The sequence below is a fragment of the Zeugodacus cucurbitae genome, chromosome 5 (assembly GCF_028554725.1).
Source record: "Zeugodacus cucurbitae isolate PBARC_wt_2022May chromosome 5, idZeuCucr1.2, whole genome shotgun sequence".
NCBI lineage: Eukaryota > Metazoa > Arthropoda > Insecta > Diptera > Tephritidae > Zeugodacus > Zeugodacus cucurbitae.
Window position 1 is genome coordinate 1161516 of NC_071670.1, and position 13331 is coordinate 1174846.

The 13331-nt window shown below is 36.6% G+C and overlaps 1 protein-coding gene across 4 annotated transcripts in view; it reads right to left on the bottom strand.

Annotated features, from left to right (window-relative positions):
* LOC105212671 (high affinity copper uptake protein 1) overlaps positions 1-13331 on the bottom strand; it is a 28909-nt gene that overhangs the window by 6996 nt on the left and 8582 nt on the right. Inside the window, exon 1 of one of the 4 annotated variants that reach the window (XM_011184796.3) lies at positions 8395-8672. The exons of the other annotated variants lie outside the window; for them this stretch is intronic. The gene's annotated coding sequence lies outside the window, so the exon portion shown is untranslated. Of the gene's footprint in view, positions 1-8394; positions 8673-13331 lie in introns of those variants that run through there. 4 annotated transcript variants of the gene reach the window in all.

Sequence of the window (13331 nt, forward strand, 5' to 3'; positions counted from 1 at the left end):
TTAAAGGACCTTAAATCCAGGAAACCATATTATCTGCAGAATCATTGCCACTTCTCTACCCTCTTTTCCTGCTGTTTCTCACTCATTTAATTGAAGTGGTGTAGAATTATAATATATGAATTGAGATCTGATTGTAGTAACCCAGTACATCACACAGAGACCTAACCTAACCTAACTTAAGACGCGTTAGTTATGCCCTTAAAAACGTGTCGTATCTCGTACGTATAAAAATCTCAACAAATAAAGAACTAAAGCACTAATATAATGGCATATGAATATAATATTTTGTACGCTACTGTACCAACGCGGGCGTATAAATTTTATGCAATTGCAATGCAAAACATGCGCGCCCAAAAAATATTGCCATACAATGAATAATGCGTACGTGATGCCGCACATGCAACGCTGTTACCGTCAAAATCACGCATACACACGCACGTGCGGACATGTACGCACTGCATTCGCGAAAATCAAAGCAGTAACCACATATATTAAAAAAAACGGTTGTTTTTATGTCACAAAAGGCTCACAGATTTGTCGAAAGAGGTCACCGATTTGGGCGAAAGCCGATACAATACACTAACCATAACAACAACAACAACAATAAAATAATAATAATAATAAGAATAATTCAATGGCAAACCTTGACTGTTGTTCCACAAATTTTGGCCCGCATGTCGTTTACATAAATGAATTTTGCGAATAAATGCACTAAATATTCGCCAAGTACACACAAACACCCATACATACATACATACATATATGGTATACACCTCAGTACATGTGTTGCATTGCAACAACACAACACTTTCATTAATTATTTGAACATTTCAGGCTTTTATCTTCGACGAAAACAACCGTTGGCTGGTCGCCTCACCCACAATCGGGCTATATGGACTTTAATAATTTTACTATGAATTTCGTTTACGCATATTAAGCACTGCGGTGTGTGGCATGGAACATGTGCGACCACTTTCGTCTCGCTGAATGAACAGGCCCAATTGATTTTATCCTGAAATTTCACTTTTTAATTTCGTTAATGACCGACGAGTGAATGTGACAGTTACAACAATTTAATTTAAGTGTTTCGAATATTGGGCGCGGAGCCTTCTGGACAATCGTCCCCGAGCTCGACACCACTCAAATGAAACTGGCACACTAATCTTGTTATGAACATGTAGGTAGGGATCGAAAGTCGATGAGTTGGCTCTATTAGAGTTAGAAGGAAAATCATTTACAGAATAATACGCGATTTCTAACCGTACTTAGATCGTAATCTCGATAGTCGGCCATTGATTTCATTGGTTTCCCCAAGTCTTGAACTTCAAGTGTTCGATCGGCAGATGTATTTTGTTGTAAGAAATCTCTTGGAAGAGCTTGGAATCCGATAAGAGTTTGAAGGAATGCTTTTTTTACCGAATGATACGCGATTTCAAACCGAACTTGCAACGTAATTTTGATATACGGTCATTGGAGCTTAAACTTCGACTGCATGTTTGACTGAGAGTTGCATTATAATTATAGTGGATCTGCAGGATCTGGAGGATCTGCAAATCGCCATCCCCAAGCCTTGAACTTCAAGTCTTCGATCAGTAGATGTATTTTGGTAGACGTCGGAAGTTAATGAGTAGGCTCTATAGGTGTTTGAAAGAATGATTTTGTAAAAATTGATACGCGAATTCTAGCCGAACTTGGATCGTAATCTCAATATTCGGCCATTGGTCCTCAAGGTTCCAAAGCCTTGAACTTCAAGTATTCAATCGGTAGATGTATTTTGGTATAAGAAATCTCTATGTAGATATAGGAAGTCGAGGAGTTGACTCTATAAGATTTCTAGCCGAACTTGGTTCCTCAAATGAACTGAAGTTTTGCATAGTAAAATTCAATACGAAAGAATTTTTTCAGTCGAATTTAATTTTAAGAAATAAATTTTTATTCCCAGACCAATTGGCATGCCACCAAAACCATTCACAATCGGTAGAAGTTGTTAAACTTTCGAACGGATGGCGGTTTTCGAACTTTTATTAGCTCGTCACCGCAAATCGAAGCTGTTTGCTAGCTTTTCGAATAAAACAACTTTGCTGTGTTTGGCGCATGAATTTATCAGAAGCAAGAGTTGAATTGAACGATTGGCTGCTATCGAGTAAACGGGGCATTTTCGGCAGATGACTGCGCCGTGATGCGAATAACAAGCGTTACAAGCGGTGTGTGTGCTTGCGATTTGGTTGAATAACCGGCAAACAATAGACAGCAGACCTTTTACTTTACTTGCAGAAAAGCGAAAGGAAGGTGAAACAATGCGGAGAAAGGTGTGCACAGCATTCAGGCGGACTTATTGTTAGCTTATCGTTGCTTACAACAACAACGAACTAATTGAACTGTTGAATTGGTGAAGGGGAATTATATAAATATGAAAAAATACAATATGACCACTTTTTATGAGCAATATTTAAAGTTTGAATTCGTGATTTGAAGCAGAAAGCGATGGAGAGGGGGGTCTCCCATTGCTGCCGGTTCTACGTTACCGGAGTTGACCCGGATTTTATCCGGTCAAGGGCTGCCTTTCGACGATCTAACCCTGTGAGGATCGCTAAGTACTAAGGGGTGTACTAAATATATATATAAAAGTCACGTCATGACTTAGAACGCTAAAGATTAAACAAGAGGAACGCAAACGTTCCAAAAATGCAGTTCCCCGCTGGATGTTAGATAATAGCTGTCATTCCTTTTACTGCAGTTGTCAAACGAAGAAGAAGAACATTAGATGGCAACTGTCAGATGGATGGCATACGACAACTGTCAAGTTGAAATTAATTTTTAGAAGACTTCTCGGGTTAGAATTACGATCGAAGATCAGACAATCCTAGAAGCAACGGTTAGTAGGAAAGCTTTTTATGACATTAAGATAACATATTTTGGACGTAAGACCCTAACCAGTTGGCTTACAGGTTAAATGTGATTGAATTTCTGAAAAAGAAAAGTACTTTTCATATGAAGAACTGTAGGTTATGTTCAAAATGCAAGCGATAATTTATGATTAAGACTATAAATTGTTGAAATATTTGACTAATTCACGCTGTATGTCTACTTCCTGACATTTTGCTATTTCTTTAGAAGCTGCTGATATTAACTTGTCGGCGCATAAATCAACGATGACACTTTCATATGGTATGTGAGAATTACAACAATGGATTTCTCTCATCAAATGTAACGTAATAAATTTCATTCTTCCTACTATCACTCCGCCACTTTTACTAATATACTATCCACCACTGACTTAGTCACTATTCTAATGCTGTAAATAATCTAAATTGCTATATTAAGCGCACTTTAAACAATAAATTTGCACTTAATAAATTGTAAGCACCGCGTTGATATCGTGAGAGTGTGAGAGCAGTGAGCGAGGGCATGATTTATACTCGCATTGCACTATCGCTGCAATAAAAGCGCGCAATTTGCGAAAAAGAAAGCACGTTGATGGCGAAATAAAGAAAGCAAGCAATGAGAAAAGCGGAAATTACAGGCACACAATTGTGGGCAATATGTACTCGTAAAAATTTACAACGGTTTTATGGGCGCTTGTGAAAGGGGAAAGCAAAAAGTACGCTGAATAAAGAGTTTATTAGAGGAAAGTGCTGAGCTATGTTTAACACGTTTCTATATATTTTCTGACACAATTAATACTCTTTTCTGGGGAACCAGTTGATTATTATATGAAATGATATGTAATTAGCAAATATAAGAAAAAGTTAGGTTAGATTAAGACAGTCTGCTTGACGGATCCTCAACGGTAACATATTACCTTAGGTACAAGAAAGCCTTCCCCGACACGTTTAATATTCTTCTATTATTTCGGCGGCTTGAAGCTCGTAATTTTCGCAAGATTTAAGGTCCTCAGAACATTGGCAACGGCGAATACCGCAGACGATGGAGCGATGAGCTGTACGAGTTACACGACGACATTGACATTGTTCAGCGAATAAAAAGACAGCGGCTACGCTGGCTAGGTCATGTTGTCCGAATGGACAAAAGCACTCCAGCTCTGAAAGTGTTCGATGCAGTACCCACCGGAGGAAGCCGAGGAAGGGGAAGGCCGTCACTTCGTTGGAGGGACCAGGTGGAGAGCGAGCTGGTTACACTTGGGATCTCCAACTGGCGCCGAACAACGAGGGAAAGGGAGGAGTGGCGAACTATCATCGATTCGGTTTCCACGCCAATCACATACATACAGAAATTCGTAATCTAAATTCGAATCTCAAGCGAAGAACTGAGGTTCCCGGAAGGCTACGCTGGCCAGGCTAACTGACGAGAACGATTGTAAAGAACAAACTACTACCAATTTGTTGTCTAATGGATGTAAATAATGTGAAGCAATGTAAATATATATATGAAGAAATGAAGTAGAAAGAAGAAATACCAAAGCTGGCATCTGAACTCACAACCCACTCATTGTTAGTCGCACATTAATTTCACTCATTTACGACCGAATAAAACATATAATTTTCTCTTCACACACGCTGTCCCTGTATTCCCTGCACTTTGGAACTGCATTTAGTATACATTTGTTGCAAGTAAGTATGTATGTATGGGTGTGTGTATCTGTGCGCAACCATGACAATGAAAGAAGAGCGGAGAACAGCTCCATTACATTTAACCGCAAAGGACAAATGCTGAAGGATAAAATCTTATTGTATATGTGCGAATGCGAATATAATACATACAAACACACACACACACTGATAAAATATGCTTGAGTAAATGCGAGTGGGAGTGTGTGTGTGTGTGTGAGCTCGCTATGGATAGCAATGCGGTTGACATTGTCAGACGACTAATGAACATGCAGGTCATGCAGAACCACAACAAAAACAAGAACAGCAACAACAACAACAATGAGCAGAAAAACCTTAAGAACAATAAGCACGACACCCACGTGAATACAAATACACTAATACAGATGTAAGCAAGCAAGTAAGTATATAAGTAAAGAATTGTGGGCGGCTGCGCTAAACGCTGGCGAGGCAGGACTTCCAGGAAGCGTAATACACCGGCAACAGCAACTTGTTGGATCAGCTGCACAGGGCGCACCGGAAAATGAAAAAAAGTTCGTTTACTTGCGTATTTACGGCATTTCTTTAGCGCCTTGAACACATTGAAGGTTATGTGGTGTGGTGTGAGCCTTGTTGTTGCTATTGGCTTTGTTATGCGTGTGTTTGTGTATGGGTGACAGTGCAGCAGAGGGACAAATAGGAGGCTGAGGCAGCCACTAATGGCTGAGATACGCATTTGGCACGCATTGGAATTTATATGAGAATAATTTTTACATTCCGTTATGCCTTACGGCTTGGTCGATTGGAGTGTGCATTTTGAACCGAGTATGGAATTTGGCACGCGTAAAAATTTGTGTAAATGCCAGAGATCAAAAATTGCGTATAGTTTTGTGAAATGTGGTGCTGATGATTGTGGGAAAAAAGTCTCCAAAGAATTAGGCGCAAGTGTCAGTGGTTGAAATTGTGAGTTGATACAGAAAAAACAGGCTATATGCGATTATATGTAAAGTGAGAAGTTGCGTAAGTTTTAGGAAAATGTAAGCTTTCATATGAGCTTTCGCATAAACTTTTGTTTGAGGAAAAGCTTCCACAATTTTTAATATAAAAATATCACATGCTTATATTTAGTGAGAAGCTTTCATTCGTGCTTTCCTATGAAATTTCACAAGTTTGAAGATAAATAAACTTTCACATGAGCTTTCGCATAAACTTGTTTTTAAGGAAAAGCTTTCATTCGTGCTCTCATATGAAATTTTACAAGTTTTAAGATAAATAAACTTTCAAATGAGCTTTCACATAAACTTATATTTAAGGAAAAGCTTCCACAATATTTTTATAATAAAAATCAATCATATATTTAGTGAAATGTTTTCATTTAAGCTTTCATCGAGCTTTCATATGAAATTTCACATATTTTACTTAAAATTAAATAAGCAATTTTTAATTTTATAATACAAAATACTAACAATTTTAGCAATATATTAATTAAATATAAAGTGAGAAGTTGTATAAGTTTAACGATAAATAAGCTTTTATATTTATATTTTTTTTTCACATATTTTTATATTAGAGCAAAGCTTTCATCGAGGTTTCGCAAATTTTCATATGAAATCAGAAGCTTATTTTATTGAGTTTACAGATATTAGAGGAAAAGCTTTCATCGAGCTTTCATAAATATTCATATGAAATCACTAGTTTATATTTATTGAGCTTTCACAAATGTTTATATGAAAGTTTATATTTAGTGAAAGCTTTCATCGAGCTTTCAAAAGAAAATTTTACAAATTTACTCACAATTTTAGCAAAATGTACGACGAACGCATTTTGAAAATTATTCTACATTTATTCAACTGCAATATTGCATAAATTTAGTTGCATTTTCCGCCGCTGGTGGTACGAAGCTAAATATTACTATGATAAATGATGCTTTCGGCTCTTGCACAATTGCAAATAGAGGTTGGTTTACAAATTACTTATTCAGTCAATAAAAAATATGTGAAATTGCTAGAAAATAACAAGTGCAGTTATAACGGCACACACGAATATGGTGTCTACGAGTGTGTGGTTTTCGGTTGGAGGCGTAGCGCTTGTGCAAAGGGCGATGTGCATCAACTTGTAAACGCAATAACCAGCGTTCAAGTGAATATTTATGGGACCAACTTTTTTATATATATTATTTATGGACCAAAACAGGAATATTTACAACGCACAACTGCGCCGGCAAACAATGCAATGAATATGCAAATATGCGACAGTAAAAATTGTGTGGCGACATTTTAGTTTAATTTTTCAAGTGGGAAAAATATAAATAATATATGTAATAGAGAACCAAAAAATAATTAATTTTTAATACAATTATTTATAATTTAATTAAAAAACAGTTTATCGGTGTCTCTTAAATTATTTTTTTTTACAATTCTATTTTATTTAAATGTCAAATTAGAATTCCCCCCAAAACTAAAAGTGCTTGCAATATAATTTTACCAAAAACTGACTGCAAACTCATTTGGCGCGTGCCAGAGTGGCTGTGAATAAGCTCGCCGTGACCGAATTTGCACTAATCTGATAGTTGGTCATGCAAAATGCCAAAAAAGCAATTAAAAATTTAGACACTCAGCTAAAAGGGACATGCAGTCGAGTGGTCACAGTCGCTTATGTAAATTTAATACGAATACAATGCATGCAAGCATGTGAGCTGTCAATTGTCTGTTGTGAAAGTGGGCGTTTTTGCAAGGACAATATAAAATATAAAATACAAATTTAGAATAAAAACAAAGCTATTTTAGTGTATTATTTATGAGGGGGAGCATTTTTATTAATATATATACAACCAAGCGCCTAAAAGTATGCTAATGTCTTGAAGCAATACGCAATAAGAAGTACAAACTGTTCCAGCGCCTGAATTTATGCTTCAATATTTACAAAATCACCGCCTATAAATATTTAACTTTCAAAGCAAACGAAGATCAGTGAAATTAATACCAAATTTAATATACAATAAAACGAAATTAAACTTCAAATTATGTTGTAACGAAATTTGTAGGTTTTCCTGGCCAAAAAAAAAAATAAATCATAGCGGTTAATTACTGCTACTTTGTCGACATATTTTTCTGTTATTATTCCCGTCATGCAACAACTACAATTATTTTAGATTTTAAATATTGCTTCATTGGTTTCTTGGCAGCACATTTATATGATTTCCAGCATAATTTACTTATTGTACGCAATTGCACACGCACACACATATATATATATATATACGACTTTAATTGACTTCGCACTGCCTTGATTGTTGTCACGCAGCCAATAGTTATTAATTACCAGCGCTGAGTTGGTTGTTGTGTTGTATGCAGAATTCTTTCAATAACGCGTGTGACCGACGACGAAGCGTCATCTTACATACATACATACAAACAAACACATTTTACAAAAATACCACTTATTGCCCCCCAAAACACTGACATTCTCGAGGCAACCTGTTGCGCAATGCAATTATAAATGCAGTACCGTTATAGCGTCTGTCTGTTTGTGGCTGCGTGTCCTTAATGCAGTGCAAATATGTGTGTACCCACACATACACACATATTTGTATTGTAAAATGAGAAATTTCCGGAAAAGCACGCTCCTCACATGCTGATATACACTTGTGACTAACAAAGGCACGGTGGCAACTCTACGTACATACCTACATTAATAGTACAGTTAGTTGACTTTAATTGCATGTTAGAGAAGATGACAATGCCAACTGCATTGGCAATTGGGTGAAAAGTAGCGCTGATTTGTTGCCTTTTGCAGGCTCAACCCTGCACAAACACACACACAACCACATATGCAATGAAGCGCTCACCTTTTCGCTCGATCAAGCGTAGCGTCGTCCAGCGTTGTGTCCCACAGTTAACGAGCTCAAATATGCTGCACAAATATGGCCGTCGCAGTGCGTAGGTTGCGTGGCAACAACAATTGCACGGTTTCACTGTTACTTTATAACGGTAATTATTACACGAATGTGCAAAGTTTCGTAAGCGTACTGTGATTTTTTTTGTTTTGCTTTGCTTTCAACTGTATTAATTAAGCGGTAACAACAAGTTAGCTTGACGTCCAAGCGCACTGAAGGCTCGTCAACAATTGAGCAAAAAAATGCACAACTAATAAGTGGCAACTGACAGCGTTGAAAGTCGAGCTCAAAGAGCAGCAAGCGATTGTTGTTGCTTTGTTGTTGTTCGTTGTCCGAAACCACGTAGCGTTTTGTCACGGCACCGCAGGCTCAATAAAAAATAAAAGGTGATTGCGGCATAAAAAACGTTTGTCTCATGCATTTAGCGCGAACTTTCGCTTTTTTACTATCAAACACACACACACACAAGCTTCTTTGTCTATTCTCACACTCTAATCTAATTTTCATATCGAACGCTGCATGCGGCGAGCCGCGGTCTGCCACATCGCGATAATTAAAATTCACAAAATTCGTACAAATTTTAGACACACACATACATATACAAATGTGCACAGGAATTTTTAGCGCTGTGAACTTTTCAACTAATCATTACGCGCTGACCGCCACCGCCACTGTCACCGCAGCCAACTTCATTGTGGCTGATAACGAAAATGATATAATGTGTCCCATTGTTTGCATTGTATGCGGTCGAAAGTGAAATTCTGTTTCCACAAGTGCAATTTAGCGATAAGAATACAAAGCACACATACACACACACACACACACGACGGTTGAAGATACATATGTTAAATCAAAGGTAAACACAGGCGAGTGTGGAAACAACAGAAACAGTTGAAAGTGTCAACAAAGGCTTGTGTGTTTGTGGCCTTAGCTGGGCTCTAAGATAAACTTATCGCGTCGACTTATGAAGTATAAACAGTTGCACCGTCGCGACAGGTGTCTTGAGCGCACATACATACAGTGCACTCAATGTCTACACAAAGTACACCTTCGAGTATTTTGAAGTACTAATCAGCATCATATGAAGTTTGAGGTATAATGGACGCATGCTCATCTCTCATTTAGGACATATTTGTGTATTCATTTAGTCGAAGGACAACCTTATAGGCTTTTCGCACAGCCAATTAATTTAATGATTTAACAATATAATCGAGAAATTACTATTTGCCTTTCGCACAGCCAGGCACTCGATTAACGAACAGCTGTTATACATTCATAAGAAGTTGGCAAATTTCATCAGCTGATTGCTATTTTGTCAATAAACACAGCCAAACTTACAGCGTAGACAACAACCCGCAGAATTGCATTTCAATTTTAAGTCGATTTGTATTCGATTAAAAATTAATGTAGTAAAATTATATTTATCTTTTGTATGGTAAATCGATCTAAATCAGCGCTTTAATCGTGCAAAGGCCGGTTAATTGATCAATTAACTCCTGTGTGAATAGGCTATTAGACTCTTTCAAATATAATATGGAGTGTGTAAATGAGGAAAGAGAACGACAGGAACATGTTCAAGAGAATACTCAATCTGAGAGAAAAACCGTCAAAAATATGCGTTCTTTTCTGGCATTAGAAAATTGTAAATCATTTAATACGCTTGAGAAAGTCAGAGTGATGAACTATCTTTTCTCTCGTGTCGATTCAAATTTAACTAAAGACGGTTTTAAGTTCGTTCGAAAACAGAATGTGGTTTCTTATAATAATGTAATACTTCTACTCTTTCGGCGGTCTGCAGACAACTGATAGAACTTAGGGAACTTCTAGTGTAGCTTAGCCGGCAGAAATACAGAAATCATCTACATGTCTACCGAGTCAATGGATATTGACCTACTGTAGAATCAGTTTTGAGCCAGGTTTACGAACGCGAATGATATCAAAGAACGTTATTTCCAAGTGACAGTGACTAGTGACACTGACAGTGAAATAAAGCCTCATATTTTATAAGAAACTGACTCAATTATAACAGAGGTCTTCAAATCTTCTCTTGAAAATTATTTGAAGCATTCAATTTAAAGCTTTAAGTTATGCACCGAGCAGATAATGGAGAGAGGATACAAATTCATTTTCAACGTATGCAAATTGACGTGTCTGAGATAGGCTAAAATCAAAGGAAATGTCAAGAGATCTACCGCAGAACAATTTTTGAAACAGGTTTATGAGCGTGAATGAACTCAAAGAACGATATTTCAACAGCTGCCTCGCGTATAACGGACCCATGTTATTTTATGACCAAAACAATTCTAATTGAGGTCTTTCATTCTTCTCTTGAATATTGATTGAATCATTCAATTTAGAACAGTGTACTATACACTGAACATATAATGGAAAAAGGAATTTAATTTAAATTTTTTTTATTTGGATATTTTAATTAAGCCTATGCGCACTAATAAGCTTTCGTGTTTGGTTAAAATTTCCGAAAACTATTTGAAATATCGATGATTTAACAGTGAAAAGGAATCGATTTCCGTATAAAATCAATTTCTGTGTACTCAAGCGACACACAGTCACATAAAACGGTATATTCAAACGATAAACTGATATGAATACTCTCGGCTTCAAACTGAAATATATAGCTCATTTTTAGTTGAATGTAATCAGCGGCTTTGTTTGCGGTAATGCGGCATTTGATTACTTGGAAGCGAAATAAATGTCATAAATACCGAAATAAATACGTGCGTAGGTAATGTGTAGGCATAAAAATATAATTTATTTAGGGAAAAAGTGGCATGTAAGCACCGGCAAAAGCCACAAAGAAATATGCAAAATTCAAGCGAAAAAAAAAATAAAAAAATAAAAGTATTAATAATGTAATTCCCAGCAGCGAGTGAACTACATTTTATTTTTAATTTTAATATAATAAAATAAAATCACAGCTGTAAAGCACCTGCGTGTGGCAGGTGTGGCACTAGTAAATGTTAGTCGGTTACTAGCGCAAAATGCACAGTTGTAAGTTGTTGTAGAATGAATGTGTTTGTGTTTGTTGTATGGCACATTTTTGATTTATTTTCTTAATTAAGCGCGCGAAAGTGGCTTTAAACACAAGTGTGCTGTTCTTAGAAAATATATAAGAAATACTAATGCTACTGGCGGTGCAGCTGTGTGGACACGCGCGCGCTTTTGGCATAAGTCACAGTTGTGCATTTTTTTATTTTAACAACAAAATGTTATCAAACAGTTGAAATTGGCTGAGAAAAGCGCGGGAACTTATTAAAATGAAGTGAAATTATTTTATTTATTAAAATGTGAGAGTTAAATGCAACCCTGGCCACCCAGAATAAATATGATGTGGATTAATTTAAAACGCGATTCATCAAATTTAGTAAGAAAGTGACTTTTAATAAAATTGTTTCATGTTAAGTGACGGTGCAGAGGCTACGTGATATTCCATAGACTCTTGCGCTTTTTCAGAATGCAAAATTGATGTAGCTTCTTGGGTACAGTCTAATGAATTAAGAGGGCGTACATATGTACTATATTCAGATTATTCTAACTACTAAAAAAAAATCTAGTGCGACTAAGGAACTGTAGAAACCAAATAAACTCTATAGCGGAACGATTCGACATCTCTCACATGATGTCTAAACTCGAAAGTTATATAGAATCCATAGAGACATTACTTTAGACGACTTTAGAAAGCCAGAAACAAGACTCTGCTTGTGTTAGACATATGTAGTACACATTTAGTTACCCAACCGATTTTTTTCCAACCGCATACAGGGTGTCTTGAGGTGCCAAAGACTGCTCTGAGTGTTTAAGTCTTATATATGAACGCTTTAAGCAAGTCTTTTGTATAACTAGGGAAGAGAAAGTAATATAATTTGAGGCGCACATACAATATACATGCAGATATATTTACATATGTATCTCTAGGTGTGTATGTGTGTCTATAAAATGAGTTATGCAGTCAGCGCACGTAACGTGTTGCGTATACGCAGTGTAGTACGAGTAATTAAAATCTGTATTGTATAATCAAGTATCATACGCGCTAACATTTAAACACACACACATACGCATACATAAACAAGTTGAAAGTGCATGTGAAGGTGAGGTGGCGCAGTTGAAAGGTATAAATTGACAATTTCTACAAGAAATTGCAAGTTTTCTTGGATAAACAACTTTTTGCAAGCAACAGACAGACAGTTTGAGTGATGTGAAGTGAAGAGAGCGCGGGAGGAAGCGGAAATCGTCTGCACTGTGTACCAAGCTTATGAAGAATTCTTAGTAGTATTCTTTTGTAGAGAAAAAGTTGATTTTGTATTCAATGCAATAAATAAAAAATTAACGCTCTATATATCAAGGTACATATGGGGGGAGCGGGTTGGGTTAGCAGCGAACTGAGGTGTGAAAATCGAATTCTTTTTAAATGAATTTCAAACACAAACACACACACATAATTTTCAATAGAAAATTGACGAATGTAGTATGAAAATCAGAACTCAGTTGACACAGCTGGAGGTTTTCAGAACCAAGGTATCGCGGAGTGTAGCGCAAAGGAATTTCGAAATTGAGTAATAAATATATAAGGGAATGGCTTGCGCTGCAGAGCTTATTTTTTTTGCATTACCCCAGCTTAAACACTAGTCATCGGCGAACTAAACATTTTTAGGACGCTCATTGGGTACAACTATACAATGTCAGTGAAATTGTCAATAAACTTTAAGCCACACAACGCTAATAATATTATTAGGAAAAATTCGGTCTAAGTTTCGATCAACTTTAAAATAAAAATTCCATAAACCGGTTAAGAATTACAAGTCATTAAAAAAACAAACAAAGTGACGAGCAAACCATGTGTTGTAGCCACACAACACCTTTCAAATAACCAA